The following is a 17,731-nucleotide window of genomic DNA, read 5'->3' as shown; positions in this document are numbered from 1 at the left end:
TCAGAGTCAGAATCTGACATTTGACAAGTTACTTAACATTTCTGAGCCCCAGTTTCTTCATCTGAGAAAGAGAATAACAGTATATCCAAACCCAAAACATCATTCACTGTTAATGTGCTGGTAATTCCCAAAGCCACTTCTCTGCACTAGCTGTTCCTCTGAGCTCTAGCTGTACAGTCAATAGCCAGGGGAAGCTCTGTCTTGCTCCAAACAGTGCAAATTAAGTTAAATTTTCCAAATATCCTCCACACCACCAAACTGTTTTCTAATGTCAGGGAATGGATGCCACTATACATCTACTCAGACCATACACCCAGTCAGTCATTGGGTTCTTATTTTGATATCAAGTTGCCCCCCTTTCCTCTATTTTTTACTGTCTCTGCTTATAGTTCAGTTTTTCACCCTTTCTTTCCTGAACTACAGTATTCTCAGGGCTTAGAATTGTGGCTGGTACATGCATAGCAATACCTTAGTAGTACTTGAATGGTCTGGATTGAGGGAGCAGATAAATTAATACATCAGTGTGATGAGTGCTATGGTATGTGTTGTCCTGCCACAGGAGGAAGTACTCAGCTGATGAAGATGACTGTTCAGTTGCTCAGTCGTATCCAACTCTTTGCGACCCCATGAATTGCAGCACGCTAGGCCTCCCTGTCCGTCACCAACTCCCGGAGTTCACTCAAACTCACGTCCATCAAGTCAGTGATGCCATCCAGCCATCTCATCCTCTGTCATCCCCTTCTCCTCCTGCCCCCAATCCCTCCCAGCATCAGAGTCTTTTCCAATGAGTCAACTCTTCACATGAGGTGGCCAAAGTACTGGAGTTTCAGCTTTAGCATCATTCCTTCCAAAGAACACTCAGGGCTAATCTCCTTTAGAATGGACTGGTTGGATCTCCTTGCAGTCCAAGGGACTCTCAAGAGTCTTCTCCAACACCACAGTTCAAAAGCATCAATTCTTTGGCTCTCAGCTTTCTTCACAGTCCAACTCTCACATCCATACATGACCACTGGAAAAACCATAGCCTTAACTAGATGGACCTTTGTTGGCAAAGTAATGTCTCTGCTTTTGAATATGCTATCTAGGTTGGTCATAACTTTCCTTCCAAGGAGTAAGCATCTTTTAATTTCATGGCTGCAGTCACCATCTGCAGTGATTTTGGAGCCCAAAAAAAGAAAGCAGGGTGGCATAAGGGGTCACAATAAAAATGACCTTGAGAGGCATCTTGCATTTAACAATTAAAATATCTGAGTACTTAGTATGTGCCAGGAACTGTGTCAGACATAACAGTCACCAAGACACACGCCTTGCCACTACCAAGGTCATTATCTTATGGGGTAGAAAGTCTCACACGCACAAACCGTCTAATCAAAATATACTTGGATGTCCAATGTTTATCTCAAAAGTGTTTCTCCCTGTCCCACCACCCAATCACACATACTAAACCTGCTCCAATCACTGTATTTGCCACATTAGTTAATGGCACCTGTCTCTTGCTAGTTGCTCAGGCCAAAGATACTGCTGTCATCCCTGACTTTCATTTCTAACAATCAGCTTCCAATACATCAGTAAATCCTATTGTCCCTGCCTTCAAAATGAAACCAGAATATGACCCCTTCTTGGTTCCTCTGCTACGATGATTGCAGCAGTAGTTTCATAACTAATCACCCTGCTTCTTCCTGAGACCATACAGTCTGTTCTCAACACAGAAGCCTTATGTGCTCAGGGAGGGTACTGGCTACAGATGATAGATGGGTGGACAGATAGAGGAATATAAAACCATGAGGCCAGATAAGGTCACCAAAGGAAAGAGTGTAAATGGACAGATCTGCGGACTGGACTCTGGGACATTTTGACATTAAGAAATTGGAAGGGAAAAAAAGAACCAGGAAGCAGAGGAGACTAAGAAGCAGTAACCAGGGAGGAAGAAGGAAATCCAGAAGAGTGTGGCATACTGGAAGTCAAGAGCGGGGAATATGGCAAGCAGAAAGTTGGTCAAGTACACAAAAAATTGCAAATTGGCCAAGTAAGATGAGGATGCAGAGTTGACCACTAGATTTAACAACACAGAGATCACTTGTGGCTTTGAGAACAGACTCACATGTGATGGAGGTGATGGCATGACTAGAGTGGATTCAAGAGAGAATGAAAGGAGAGCAGTTGGTGATAGCAAGTGTAATCAATTCCTTCAAGGAGGTTTGTTCCACAGAGGTGCATAAAAACAAGGATATATCTATAAGAGGAAATGCAACCCACGGAGAGGTTTTTTAAAAGGGGGAGCAACCCCCCTGCCCCTGGTGGCTCAGATGGTAAAGAATCTCTCTGCAGTGTGGGAGACCCAGGTTCAATCCCTGGATTGGGAAGATCCCCAGGAAGAGGGCATGGCAACCCACCCTAGTATTCTTGCCTGGAGAATCCCCATGGACAGAGGAGCCTGGAGGGCTACAGTCCATGGGATCAGAAAGAGTCGGACACAACTGAGCGACTAAGCACCCACAGACATAATGTGCTGGATGCTGGCATCAATGATGCAGTTGAGGAGTGATAAACTGATACTGCAGGAGAGGAAGGAGAGAAGGCTAGAGCCCTGTGGTAGTGTCACGGTAAGGAGATAGGAGCCAATATCCAAGTCCTGGAGCTGGTCTTGGAAAAAGCACAGACAGTTGGCTGGTGGTTAGTAGAGAGAAGAAACCGTTAATGAGGTAGACTTTGAACATTAGAAGAAAGGTTGCTCCCACATGTAAGACAGCCTGGGCAAAGTGGTTAAGAATCCACCTGCCAACACAGGAGACAAGGGTTTGATCCCTAGTCTGAAGGGATTCCACATGCCACAGAACAACTAAGCCCATGTGCTGCAACTACTAGGCCTGCATGCAGCAAATACTGAAGCCCACAGTCTAAAGCCCATGCTCTGCAATAACAGAAGCCACCGCAACAAGAAGCCCGCGCAATGCAGAGAGAGAGTAGGCCCCTGCTCACCAAAAATGGAGAAAGCCGAGATGAGCAATGACGACCCAGCACAGCCAAATAAATAAACTTTTACGTTTTTTTACAATCTTAAAGGAAGAGCTGGGAAGGGACCAAGGCTGAGGGTAGAGGATGAGAGTATGAAAAACCAAAGCTGAAAGTCAAAGGTGGAGATGGATTCTAAAAGTTACCATGGCAAATTACTATTACAGCGTAAGCACTAGGTGTCCAAGGTGGTTGAGTTGCTGATCATATGTGTGAAGGAGATGCTTCTGGAAGCAGGAGCAGCAGGAAAGACTGCAGACATCTTCTAGATGCATGCAGCCTCGGGCATGAGGCTAGAGACACCGAAATATTGCAGGTGTGGCATCCTAGGGTCCAGCCAAAAACCAGGGATGTCTGTGGGTGGAAAGAAAGAACTGGGAAGCAGAAACACAGAGAGGCTGCCCCGAGTGGATGGGAGGGACCTCTGCTTTGCACAGCTCGTTTCTCTCACAAGGTGACACTTGTGCATTCTCACCTTCTGACCTACCACAGAGGAGCCAAAAGCTGCAGTAAGGACAGGAAGTGCTGCAGCTTCCTCGTGATACGGTGTGGGGGTCTGTGGGGTGCCCCTGCCTCACTGATTCCTAAGGAAATCCAGGATGGCTCAACATACATCAGACCAGGAGGTGGAGGCAGGACTCTTCCTCTGTGAGGACCCAGCATGTAGCACAATGTGTCCTGGAGCAGGATGCAGAAAAGCCAGGATGGGAAGAAGCATGAGTGTCCCTCTGCATGGTGATACTGTGCCCCCAAGGTGAGGAGGCACAAGGCCCAGGCCTGCTGAGCCACACCCTCCATTGTTTCCCTAAAGCATCCCCAAAGATCAGAGGAGGTCCTGTGGCAGGCACATCCTCCCAGCCTGCTGGGAGTTGAAAAGAGAGCCACAGAGAAGGAAAGGAGAGGAAGGCCCAAATGAAGGGAACTGACTAAGCATCAAGTGGGAAGCTGAGGTTAGTGTGCAAACATCCTGGCTTAGGTGGAGCAGGTCCTTCCGATGTATCCTACCTGCCGGATGCCAGCCCTGGCATCTGCTGCTGACCAAGTCCTGCAACAAAGGGCTGGGGGCAGAGAGATGAGCTGGAACCAAGACCTTCAGGATTTTCAATTTCTCAGCAAAATCAAGAGCTGAGAGAAGACAGGCTCAGAGTCTAGGATTCACGCAGGATGGTGTAGCAGGATAAAGTCTCACTCGTCCCATCCTATAACCCTAGCACAAGCCCCACCATCCAGCTACCCCTTGGCTCAAGAGCTAAAATCAGAATGAAAACCCTCACAGCAGAGGACGAACTCCAGAACTGCTGGCAGATGCTAAGAATATAGTGGTGCTTGCTTGGGAACTTTGGAATTTGCCTCTGCGCTCTGAGGTACCACCCTGTCCTGACACGGAGCCTTTAGCCTGGTCTCTGCAGAGAGCCTTTCAGAATTCTAGAGAGAGGATTTCAGGCAACTGACTTTCTGCAGTGGAGGGATGGCTTCTCCACAGAATCACTTCTCCTGTAAAACACTGACTCTCAGCAAACAGGGACCGTGGCTGCTTCGTTTCTGTACCACCTCGACAAACACAGGGTGGGCACAGGAATAAACACCACTGTGGATGCTGCTTCCTGTGCCATGTGACAGGAGCTGAGTCTCTGCTCTTCCCCAGTCAGCCAAGCCTGTTGCTCCACCTGCTTCAGGGCAGAGGCCTGACCTGTCAGAGAAGGAAGCACAGAGTCCACTGCAGGGAGAGGAAAGAAGGGAGGACAGCCCCGAGTGCAGGCGGGGACATGAGGAGTGAGAACAGTGCAGGCACGCAAGGTGCCGGGGGAGGCAGAGGACCCGTGCCTAACGGGGCTTGCAGAGGACTGTCCCTTTCCAGACACAGACACAGTGAGGCCAGGACCCTGAGTACTTGCTCTGATGGGAGCACGGGAGGAGAGAGGGGGCCTGAGAAGGGGCCAGAAGGCGATCTCTGTTTCCAGAAGGAGGGGTGCCTGCTGCCAACTGCCCCCCTTTCCCACCCTGTCCCCCTCCTCCACTGGAACGTCTCTGGGTCCACAGCCAGGCAGAGAGCATATTGGGGGCTTTCCAGGGTGTATCATTCCCAAGGTCAAGCCCCACACTGAGGCCCTAAGGGCAGGGCCCCGGGGAGGCAGCCGGACACATGGGAATCCAGACAGCGGGAAGGGAAAGGAAACCATCTCTTGCGGTAAACAGTGCCGGCAGCTGGGGTGCATCAGAGGAGAAGGGCAGGGGAAAGTGAGAGGCCAGAGCACAGCCTCACTGCAGTCAATGACACACAGTTACAGACACAAGAGGACATAATTTCAGTGATGCCACTCAGAAACTAACTCGAAGTAGCCAGAGACACGTTCAGAAAACACACCTCCAGAGACTCAGAAACACCCAGCGTCAGATGTGCTCCACAGACTCTGGCACCACACACATGGAACAGACACAATCCCCATCCTGCAGGCCACAAACACAAATGCATTTCAAATCCAGCCTGTAAAGTCTTTCTCCTCCATAAATCCTCTTAGGCCACCTCAGCCCAGGCCTGTTCATCTACCTCTAAACTCCAGTTTGGAATTTCAGTACCATTGCCTGTCCTTTAATAAGGACAGTCTTGGATCCACGTGCATACCTCTGCTCTCAACAACTTGGCTGTGTGCTTTGAAGAAATGTCACAGCCAGCAAGTGAGTCCCTATCCTCTTCAGCAGCCCCATCCTTCACTTACACACCCATTCCCACCCCCAGGAGTGTCCCCAGTTTGCCGCAGGGCCCTGACTCTAAGTCAGTCCTCTGATGCAGCAGAAAAAGAATCTAAAGGAAGAGTCAACCAAACAGACCTACTCCATTAAGGTGATATTAGTAGGTTTTACCAAAAAAATCTTTACATTACCTTATGCTTACCACTCTTTACTTGCAACCTGTAACGACTACGTCAGTGCTATTCCATGCATAGTCCAAACGCTAACCCTGACCCTAGGCAGCCACACATGGGGTAATGTCTGCAACTACACTGAGCACACAGACATCACACACTGATGAAGGAAACAGTCATCTGCAGTCCAGGGACCCCATAGTTCCCTCAATAACATCTGCACAGTCATCAGGGCACCCAATCCCTGGTGGCCTCAGTACTCAGCTGGGAGCTCAGGAGCACCAGTGCACCCAGGTCCTTTGACCCCTGTTAGATGTATGAGCCCTCAGGGGCCCAGCTCACCCCAAGCCCTGTTCCAGGACTAGCTTGGCTTCTGGGCTAAAATTCCTGCCATACCCCTCCCGGCTCCTGTCTGCCAAGCTGGGAGCATCTGTTGTCCTGGAACCCCCATCAGGCAGAAACAAATGGGCCTGAGGCTGAAAGGGCTGTGGCCTCTTCTCAGTGTGGGGGTTTCCAGACTCTGGTGAACCCACACCTAGAATTGCGACCCCAGAGCCTGGCCCGTGTGCCCATCCTAAAGAGGTCACTGCTGACACTGGGGGAGTAGAGGTGGACGGCACATCTCCTCCCTCTCCTCCAGGGTCTCAATCTGGTGACAGAGTGTGTTCACTCTGTGCTCATCAGCAAGTAAAGCTAAAGAGAGCCACATGCACCTCCCTCACTCTCACCCTCAACACACCTCTGTACCTCAGCCACCGCAGAGATTGTCCAATACCACCTAGGCTCCATCGAGAGCTCATCAAGCCCAAATCTTCACCCAACAGACTGGAACACTTCGGTGGCTACTCACATCTCATATGTGCAGCCATCCAAGTCTCTGTGTCACCTTCCTTAATATCTACACCCAGGCTGGCTGGAGGACCAAGAGAGGGGTTGGTTCAGGGCTGCAAGCTCCAAGATATGCACATAAGGTGCTTGAGAAATTAACAAAATCAGCTTACCATCTAGATAAACATGATTGTCAAGTACTGCACAAAGAGTGAGATTTTACTCTAGGTATCATGTTACTGTTTCATGAATGCTGGCAGAAGACACAAGACTCCTGGATCTGACGTAAAGGGTTTTATTACTCATATCACAGCCATAGCAAGGGCTTTAGCATAGGTTTATGCATCAGTTTCCCATGCCTACCAAGTACCAAGAGGTTGGCACAGGATATATGGTAGATGCCTGCACATACAGTGGGCTGTGTTACAGGAGGAATATCTGTAAGGCAGTAAGGCAAATGTGTATGGCAATGAAGTTTGGTGATTCACTGCTTTTATAGTAAGAAGAAGCAGGCCTAATCTTTGTCCAGGGGAGATGTTGCTTTATCTGTCAAGGTTGCTTGTTGCAAATTCAATCCTGAGAAATGGTCTGTGAAACAGGGTTTTGCAGTCTTGGCATACCTAGTAAGAACACTCAGGAATCCTAAAGGCCCAAGGTGGTTTGCCTCTCAACAGTGATTAGCAATGGGTAAAAATAAATGACTGGTGAAGGAAAAAAAAAAACCAACCAGCTTTCTCTGTACCAGAAGTCCCAGGGGAGACACTCCAGTTAAAAAGGAAATCAATTAACAAAGCCTCAACAAAGTATGCTTATTCATTACTTCTTTAACTGATAGGTGCAACTGGGGTTTTCTTGGTCCTTATCAAGGAAGAGAGAAGATAACTATCATAGGGACAACATGAATACTGAAAAAACTGGTAACTTGAGAATGGTTTGGAAAAAACTTCAAGGGGCAGGGGAAGGCGGTGGCAAATAACAGTGGAACCTGAAAGCTGAATAGGTCCATTTGGCAGAATGAAATGGAAAGAATGAGAGCCAAGGACAACCTAAACCTTTCCGTGTTAGAAGCAAAAGTCTCTGAAGTGGCTTCTCCTCATGATTCCCACCTGGTGTTCATGCTTTGTGTAATCTCATCCTTCTGAGTATGGGTAGACATGTGATTTGATTCTAATCCACAGAACACAGCAAAGGGGATGGGATGCCACCGCATGATTATATTACAAAAGACAGTCTTCTACCATACTCACTCTACAGACTACCTCCTGCCTTGATGAAGTGGCCATGCTAGGAAAGCCCATGTCGCAAAGAACCACAGGTGGCCTCTAGGAACTGTGTGTGGCCTTTAGTTGTTGTTGAGAGTGGTCTTCAGTTGAGAGCAAGCAAGAAGCTATGCTCTCAGTACCACAACGGCAAAGAAATGAATTCTGCTAACAAGCTGAGTGAGCCTGGAAGATTCTTCCCCAGTCAAGCCTCCAGATGAAAACACAGCCCAGACAACACTGCACTGACTGCAGCCTTATAAGACTCTAAGCAGGGGACAAAGCTGGTCTCTTAACCCACAGAAATTGTTGTTGTTGAGTCACTAAATCATGTCCGACTCTTTGCAATCCCGTGGACTGCAGCATGTCAGGCTCCTCTGTCCTCTACTACCTCCTGGAGTTGGCTCAGATTCATATCCATTGAGTCAATGATGTTATCTAACCATCTTATCCTCTGAGGCCACAGAGACTATGAGACAATAAATTGTAGGCTCTTTTAAACTACATCTGCAGTAATGTGTTACCCAGTAATAGAAAATACACTGCTGTAACCATGAAAGTAAGAGAAGTATCTGTAATGCAGTAAGGCATATGTCTGCAGTATGGAATTTGTGCATAAGCAAGGCACACCCTAATTCCACAGCATGAGCCAGGGAAGAAATAGAGGAGAAGGCATCTAGGGAACTTCTCTCCCTCAGCTTATTCTATAAAGACGTGTAGCTAGGGAGACCCTTCAGCCCTCCTGATAGGCCTGGAAACATCTCATCCTGCATATTAAATGTAAGTTATCCTTTTGTGCCTTCATTTTAATTCTTGATATGGTACTGGCAGACATTCCTAAAAGGCTCAAAAATATAATTAACAGTGATCTTCAGAACATGTAGAAGGGTATTCCCCAGGGCTTCCCAGGTGGTGCTACTGGTAAAGAACCTGCCTGCCAACGCAGAAGATATAATAGATTTGGGTTCAATCCTAGGTTGGAAAGATCCCTTGGAGGAGGGCATGGCAACCCACTCCAATATTCTTTCCTGGAGAATCCCATGGACAGAGGAGCCTGGCAGGCTACAGCCCATAGGGTTGCACAGAGTCAGACATGAATGAAGTGACTTAGCACACCTGCACAGGGGTATTCCCCAAGAAATGAAAATGCAAAAGAAACTTTTGAAAAGTAAGGAAGCAACCCAAAACAAAGGGTTTTACAGAGAGGAAAGAGGAGCCCCAGATTTTTCAGTTCAGGAAGGAGGAACAATCGAGATAGTTCCCACAGCTTTACATAGAGTAGGTATTCAATAAATTTTTCTTGAAGAAATGTTGAAAAGACGAGTAAGGAAAACTAAAAGGTTTTTTCTTTATATCAGTGTCAGACCCTCTCTCTAGTTCAATGTGGGCCAAAGGGGGATGAGAAGACCAATTCTTCAGAACTCATTTCTAGAAACTATGCAATCACAAGCTCATCATATCCATTGTGTTTCCTCAGAGGTGAAAGCTAAATGGTGAGCCAAGGTTAGTAGGGATGATGTTAGGTAACCAATACAACAGATATGATTTCTCTGCTCATGAAAGAAAGCTACTAAATTTTGGAATTTAGTCAGTTTTCATAACCCATCACATTTCTTTTGGATATTTACCCTAGAGTAGAATTGCTAGGTCATATGGAAGTTCTTTTTAATATTTTGAAGAACCATGAAACATTTTCCACAGCAGCTGCACCATTTCACACTTCCACCAGCAATGCAGCAGGATTTGAATTTTTCTATATCCTTGCAGACACGTTATATTCCTTTTTTCTCTCAAGAACAGCCTTCTGCAGATGTGAGTATCTCATTACAGTTTGACTTTTTTTAAATATCTCATTGCATTTCCCTAATGACTAATGATGTTGAGCATCTTTTCATGTGCTAGTTGACCATTTATATATCTTCTGTTTGAAGAAATGTATATTCATGTCATGTCCTCTCCTCATTCTTGAATTATGCTGGATTTTTTGCTCTTGTTGAGATGTAAAAGTTTTGGTTTTAACTGGATATTAACCCCTTATCAGCTGTAGATCTGCAAATATTTTCTCCCATTCAATGGTTGTCTTTTCACTTTCACGATAGCGTCCTTTGATAAACAAAAATTTTAAATTTTGATAAAGCCCAATTTTTCTATTTTTTCTTTTGTTGTCTGTGCTTTTGATGTCATACTTAAGAAACCATTCCCAAATCCAAGAACATGAAGATTTTCTCCTTTTTTCTCTTAAGAGTTTAATAGTTCTAGATCTTAGACTAACATACATTTTCATTGCAGTCTATTTCTTTCCAAATAAAATCTGAAAAACATATTTCATGATTCTAAACCTTTCTCAAATTGCTTAATCTGTCTCAGTTTAATTATCCCTCAAGGGATAATTTCACAAGGTTATTTTAAGAGTCATAGGTTTAAACATTGCTAGTGTAGTGCCTAGCACACTGGTGCTCAATAAACCTTCATTTCCTTTCTTTTTTCCTTCAAAGTACTTTCTTTACAAGACCTGCCAGAGTCAGTTATTCTACCTGATTTTACCGTTTTCTTCCTGAGGATCAAGTCTAGGGTCTCAAATCTCCTTTCTTTGTTTCAGAGGACTCGCTGGTCCTCCACTCCCCTAACCTTGTTCTCTTATAGAAGTTAATGCCTCCACACTAACATCCAGCTTGGAGCCAACTGAGCTACCACAGAGCATACTCATTCTAATGGGATTTGGGGGAGGAATGGACAAAAGTGCAGCCCCACAGGGCTCCCTCCTCTCGACCATGTTGGAGGGACACAACCTAGGGCACATTAAACTCTGAAGAAGGTCAAGGCCAGAGATCTTTGAGCGTAAGGGAAGATACTCCTCAATCCCTCCCTCCACTTAGATTCCTTCCAGGCAGTTCTGGGGCAGAACTCGGGTCCTCCCATATACCAGTCCTCTGTGGGGTCCATCTCCACGGTGCAGGCTTCTGAGGCTCCCTTCTGTTCCCGAATCGTCTTCCACTGAAACCACCAGAGACCACCCCTGCCCTCGAGCTAGGTCCTCCACACAGGGCCTCCCTGTGGCAGCAAATGCAGAGAGCGCCCTGGAGTCTCCATTCACACGGGGTCTTCCCCGTGTGGCAGCTCCGCTTCTGGCATGCTCCCAGAGGGTAGAAGCAGGGACACTCCAGGTTCATCCACTCACAAAGGTACCGCTCCGGGGCGGCCACAATACCACACCTCAGAGTCCGCGGAGGGCTGTCCGCTGCCCTCAGACGAGCCCCTCCTGGTGCTTGCCCGTTCCCCGCCGCCCCCGTCCCCGCTTACCGGGCGGTCAGACTGCGGGACGCTGGCCCGGGGCTGCGGGTCTCCTGCCTGCCGGGGCTGGCCAAGTGCCGCGAGCAGGCGGAACAGGCAGAGAAGCACGCTGAGGCAGAGCAGCCGATGGAAGGAGCACACCACCCTCTGGCCGCGAGCCTGCGACGCTTGCGCACGCTCGCAACGGCGTCCGCGGGCAGGGAGGTGCACGCCCTGCCCTGCCTTCTTAGCCTCGACGCTCGGCCCTCGCGCGGCAGCTAGCCACGGCGCGTGCGAATGAGGCGCCGAGGGACCCCTGGAGGGCGGTGGCTCGGCCCGGGCTTGGTGGCCTGAGCTGTGGCTTCGGGTCCCTGTGGGAGCTCTCCATCAGCGCCTCAGCAACGTTAGTGCCTGCCTGGAGGAGACAGTCTGAGGGGGGCCTCCTCGGGGGTTGCGGCCACTCCCAGTTCCACCACCTTCCTGGGGAGGTCGGAATGATACACCCAGCGGCCTGGGCCGGGGTCTGCCTCTCCTGTCAAAGCCAGGTGCCCACTCGGGCCTCAGGTCATATGGTAGTTCTGTGTTTAGTTTTTTAAGGAACCTCCATAGTGTTCTTCACATTGGCTGTATCAGTTTACATTTCTACCAACAGTTTGAGAGGGTTCCCTCTTCTGCACACCCTCTCCAGCATTTTTTGTTTGTAGGTTTTTTTGATAATTGCCTTTCTGGCAGTGTGAAGTGATAACCTCATTGTTGTTTTGTTTTGCATTTAGATAATAATTAGTGATGTTGCACATCTTTTCACATATCTCTTGGCCATCTGTATGTTCTGTGTGACTTCTTTGGAGAGATGTCTATTTAGGTCTTCCACCCATTTTTTGATTGGGTTGTTTTTTTTTATATTGAGCTCCATGAGCTGTTTATTTTGGAGATTAACCTTTTGTCTTTTGCTTCTTTTTTGACCCACCTCCTAGAAGAATGAAAATGAAAGCAAAAATAAACCATGGGGACCCAATTAAAGGATTTTTCACAAGAAAGGAAACTATAAACAAGGCAAAAAGACAGCTCTCAGAATGGGAGAAAATATTTGGAATAGATCTTGATTGGCAACCTGAACATACTCCAGGTTCCCCAGGGGCCACTTTTGTAACCTGGTTTATATTTGAAAAATCGGTTATATTTTCAGATGGCTCACTGCTAAGGCATGGGATATGCATGTCCCCTGAGATGCAGTGTGAAGCATGCTGAGAGAATGTGATGGGTGGATGAGAAAACAAAGGTTTGTTCATGTTGAATCAGAGACCTATTAGAATTCTGATGGCAGAAAGTCTGCAGATAGGTCATTTGAGGAGGATTTTTGGATGAAGTCAGTAAAGGTCAAAGTGAAACAGAAAAGCTATCTCACTCTCAGGACTATAGTTTATTTTTTGAGGCAAGGTTTGAAATTTTATAGTGGGCAGCCAGATCAAACACAGGAGCTAAAGAATCAGCTTTCTTACCATCTAAGATACTGTTACACAGTCCATTCACATTTAATGTTGTTATTGATATGGTTAGATTTATGTCTGCCATTTTGAGTTTGTTTTCTCTGTTTCATATCTTTTTTGCTCTTTCCTCCTTACTGCCCTCTTTTGCATTAAGTGACCATATTCTGAAATTATTTACCTTAGATTGGGACTTGAACACACGTGGACAGGAATGAAACCCAGCCAAAACCCTGCTTGGGACTCTAATCCACATGGCTGGGACTCAAACCCAGCCAAAACCCATAGTACCTGGTTTCAGGACCTAATGAAGCTCCGGTTCTTGTCTTTAAAAACAGACAACAAGATGCCTTGATGTCTCACCGCAGAAAGAATTCAGTGAGAGACAAAGTGATAGGTAAGAAGTGGATTTATTTAGAGAGAAACACACTCCACAGACAGAGTGTGGGCCATCACAGGTGAGTGTAGTGGTGAACAGTGGCATGATTAGTTTTTATGGGCTGGGTAATCGCCTATGCTAATAAGTGGGAGGATTATTTCAACTATTTTGAGGAAAGGATGGAGATTTCCGGGAATTGGGCTGCTGCCCACTGCTTGGTCTTTGGACAGTGCCTTGGAACTGTCATGGCGCCTCTGAGTGTGTCATTTAGCTTGCTGATTGAGGATCAAGGTCTAATTGAAGTCAACTTGTCTTCCATCTTGAACCCATTTGATTCTAGTAGGTTTATGTTTTATCTATGTCATGCTTTCAAAAGTTGTGCCCTGTCCATTTCCCTCCTGTTACAATTCTAGTGTGAAATTTAATGATTCCTTTTGATGATCATACTAGGTAATAAGGTTTTTTGTGTGCATGTGTGCTAAATCACTTCAGTCCTGTGGGACTGTTTGCGACCCTATGGACTGTAGCCCGCCAGGCTCCTCTGTCCATGGGATTTTTATATACACTTAATTATTTCCTTAAGATAAATTCCTAGAAGTGGTATTGAGTCCAAAAGTTGGCACATTTATAAGCCTTTGATATCCATAGCCACTTCGCCTTCTTAAGGAGTTGTCACAGTTTACATTCCTACCAGCAAGGCTTTATGTGTTGTTGACTGATCCTAGGTATCAGTCTCATAGAGTTTAGCTTCATTTACATAGCTGGCTCTTATATAAATACTGGAATTTGAGCTGAAATTTAGCAAGTTAAGGCTGATTTAATGTTCAGAATTGAGGATCAGCTATGAAAAGGGCTTCCTTGGTTTTTTAGCCCCTGTTTTTATTTAATGGAAATTTTCTTGATGAGTTTTTATAATAAAGTATAGCTTTTTATCTCAGATCCTACCATGTCTTAGCCAATCTCAGAATGAGAATGAGGACATGGACATATTATTGATCTACTTGACTAGCACCTCAGCCAACCTTAACGTTGGAGAGATATATTAGTTGCTTTCTTTAAAGCAAGACATTCTGAGTTTGAGCTCTAGATTTAGGCCTAAATTCCTAACACCTTTCCTTCCATAATGTGCAGTCAAAATTTTTCTCCTAGTTCTTTGTGATGATGGGATAGTTCTGTACCTTGATAGAAGTGATGGTTATACAGATTGGTATGTGATAAAGTGGGTTAGAACCACACACACACACACACACACACATTTTATCAGTGTCAGTTTACTGGTTTTCATATGTTACCATAATTGTGTAAAACATAACCATTGGGAGAAATTGTGAAGGGTGCAGGGGACCTCTACTATCTTTGCAGTTTCCCATGAGTCTGTAAGAATTTCACAATAGAAACTTTAGGAAAAAAATCTTTCTCTAAGAGTTAGCAGAGGAGCATTTTTTTAATTTATTTTGCATAGATAATGCCTTTACATGGTTCCAAAAGTCTTGTTCTCTCCCTGCCACACCATTGCTATTGCTTCTATTATTTTCTTCTATACCTTTCTAGTATGTAATACTAGCAAATATGGATGTATAGTCTTACTTTTTCCGACTTCCCCAAACAAAGGGTATGTGTTAGTCTAGGTCCTCTGAAAAACTGTTGCCAAGATGGAATTAAATGTAAGAATACTTCCTATAAAGACAAAAAAAAAGGAGGCAAAAAATAAAAAAAGAATACTTCCCAGAGTTGTATTTGTTGGGTCAAAGGGGAAATGTATTTGTAATTTATAATATTTCTAAAATTGTTCTCCATGGGTATTATAGCATTTTATACTCCCACCAGTGAAGTAAAAGATTGTTGGTTTCTCTTCAGCTTACCAAAAGTTTGTGCTGTCAGACTTTTAGATTTTATGAATGTGGACTTGTGATATGATTTTAATTTGCACTTACGTTATTTTATTTTAAGTAAGTTTGAACACTTTTTCATATTTTTAAGTCATTGATACTTCTTTTTCTATGGATTTTCTGTCATCTGCTAATATTTCTACTCGATTAATAGGTACTTTTTATGTACAAAGGAGATTAGCCTTTGTCTGTAGTAAGAGATGCAATTTTTTCAGGTTGTAGTTTGTCTTTTGGCCTTGTTTATAGTGTTAGGTCATTCAGAAGTTATTCTATGTAGTAGAAGAAATTAATCCTTTATTTTATGATTTCATTATTCTTCTCTCTCTCCAAGACTCTAAAAGAATTATTCCATGTGCTCTTCTAGTATTTTTATGTGTGAGCTTTCTATGAATGATTTTTTAAATTAAATTTTTCCATTGATTTAAAGTTTATCAAGTATATGGTACAAAGGTATAAATTCACATTTTTTAAGGTATAGTTGATTTACAATATTATATTAGTTTAGGTATATAACCTAGTGATTCAAAATTTTTATAGATTTATACTCCATTTAAATTTATTATAAAATATTGGTTATATTCCCTGTGCTTATCCTTGTAACTTATTTATTTTATACATAGTAGTTTGTATCTCTTAATTCCATACCCCTACCTTGCCCCTCCCTGCTTCCCTCTCCCTATGGTAACCACTCATTTGTTCTCTATATCTGTGAGTCTGTTTCTATTTTGTCATATACATTTATTTGTCTTATTTTTTAGATTCCATATATAAGTGATAACATACAGTATTTGTCTTTCTCTGTTTCACTAAGCATAATACCCTATGGATCCATCCACATTGTTGCAAATGGAAAATTTTCATACTTTTTTTATAGCTAGTGTTCCATGGTATGTGTATGTATATATATGCATACACATATATAGCCACACTTTTTTATCCATTCATCTATTGATGGACAGTTAGGTTGCTTTTGTATCTTGGCTATTGTAAATGATGCAGCCATGAACACTGAGATATATGTATATTTTCGAATTAGTGGTTTTGTTTTCTTTGGATATTTCTTTGGATAATTCCAAAAGTGGAATTACTGGATCATATGGTAGTTCTGTTTTTAATTTTTTGAGGAAACTCCATGCTGTTTTCCACAGTGGCTGTACCAATATACATTCCATCCAACAGTGTATGAAGATTCTCTTTTCTCCACATCCTCACCAACATTTATTTGTGGTTTTTTGATGATAACCATTCTGTCAGATGTGAAGCGAACATTTTGGAAAAAATATCTTTTCAGGTCTTCTGTCCATTTTTTAATCAGGTGGTTTGTTTGTTTTGATATTGAGTTGTATGCACTATTTATATATTTTAGATATTAACCCCTTATCAGTTATATCATTTAGAAATATTTTCTCTCACTCAGTAGACTTTCTTTCCATTTCATTGATGGTTTCCTTTGCAAAATAGATGACCTTTTAAAGCTCCTGTCACTGAGTCCCAAGGACTCACTGATTGGGCAGAGGCCTCCCTCTGGTGCTTGTGTGCTCAGTCGTGTATGACTCTTTGCAACCCTGTGGACTGTAGACCCCTGGGCTCCTCTATCCATGGGGTTTTTTCAGGCGAGAATACTGGAGTGGGTTTCCATGTCCTCCTCTAGGGAGGGGATCTACCCAACCCAGGGACTGAACCTGCATCTCCTGTGTCTCCTGTACCACTGGTGGACTCTTTACCCTCTGAGCCATCAGGGAACATAAAGGAAAGGCTTATGTTGAGGGACAAAAATCATACCAGGGGCCTCTCTGTGAGGATTTTTCTTATGAGGCTATGATATGACCCACGGTACATATTAATCAATAACCTTGAAGTTTCCTAAAGAAATTCTATTATAGCAATAATTGAGGTGCTGTAGCATTATCATGGAAGAAGGAAATGGCAACCCACTCCAGTATTCTTGTCTGGAAAATCCCATGGACAGAGGAGCCTGATGGACTACGGTCCATGGGGTCGCAAAAGAATCGGACATGACTGAGCAATTAACACAAAGCATTATCATGGAAGCAGAATCTGACTTTAGCAAGTTTTCTAGAAACAGATGAGTCTGAATCCTTTACAGCTGTGTACCCCTCCAGAGTTCTCTATAAACGATGAAGCAGGAAGGGTAAATGCGAAGGCCCATGCCCACATCATTTTAAATGAACACATTCATGTGTTCATTACATAAATGTGCCCCTGTTTAGGAAGGCACTGATCGCATTGCCCTGTCCACACAAGCACCCTCTGTCAGTGGGTACCAAATCAATAAATAAACCTGTACTAAACACCTACTCTGCAAAAAGGCATAAGACTGTCTTTGGCTCTGACTCCTCAGCTCTGAGACAGAGGAGCAAGGACTGTGTAAGGTGCTGTGGAGGAGTTTGCAGCACAGGTTTTAAGGGCTTAGTGGGATGACAGTGACTGTGGGTTATCTGTAAGGTAAACGGTATACAGGTTGGAGCTGGTGCCAGGTTTGCTGAATTTGATGGTTTTTTCCTGGGGCAAGAGGTCAGGCTAATGGGAGAGTGAGAAATGCTGCAGCAACAAAACGATGGCAGCAGCTTCAGGAAGCAGGATCTGATTGGGTAGGAAATAAAGTATCCTGTTCACCTTCTCTTCATCCCACTGGGAGAGACCCACCCTAGGATTCTGGGAATAGCCAAACACACAACATCTGACACTGGATCTCTGCAATTGACAGCAATTTTTTAATCACACA

Source organism: Capricornis sumatraensis, chromosome 6 (assembly GCF_032405125.1).
Source record: "Capricornis sumatraensis isolate serow.1 chromosome 6, serow.2, whole genome shotgun sequence".
Classification (NCBI taxonomy): domain Eukaryota; kingdom Metazoa; phylum Chordata; class Mammalia; order Artiodactyla; family Bovidae; genus Capricornis; species Capricornis sumatraensis.
The sequence above is the reverse complement of the archived record's forward strand: the minus strand, read 5'-3'. Positions refer to the sequence as shown.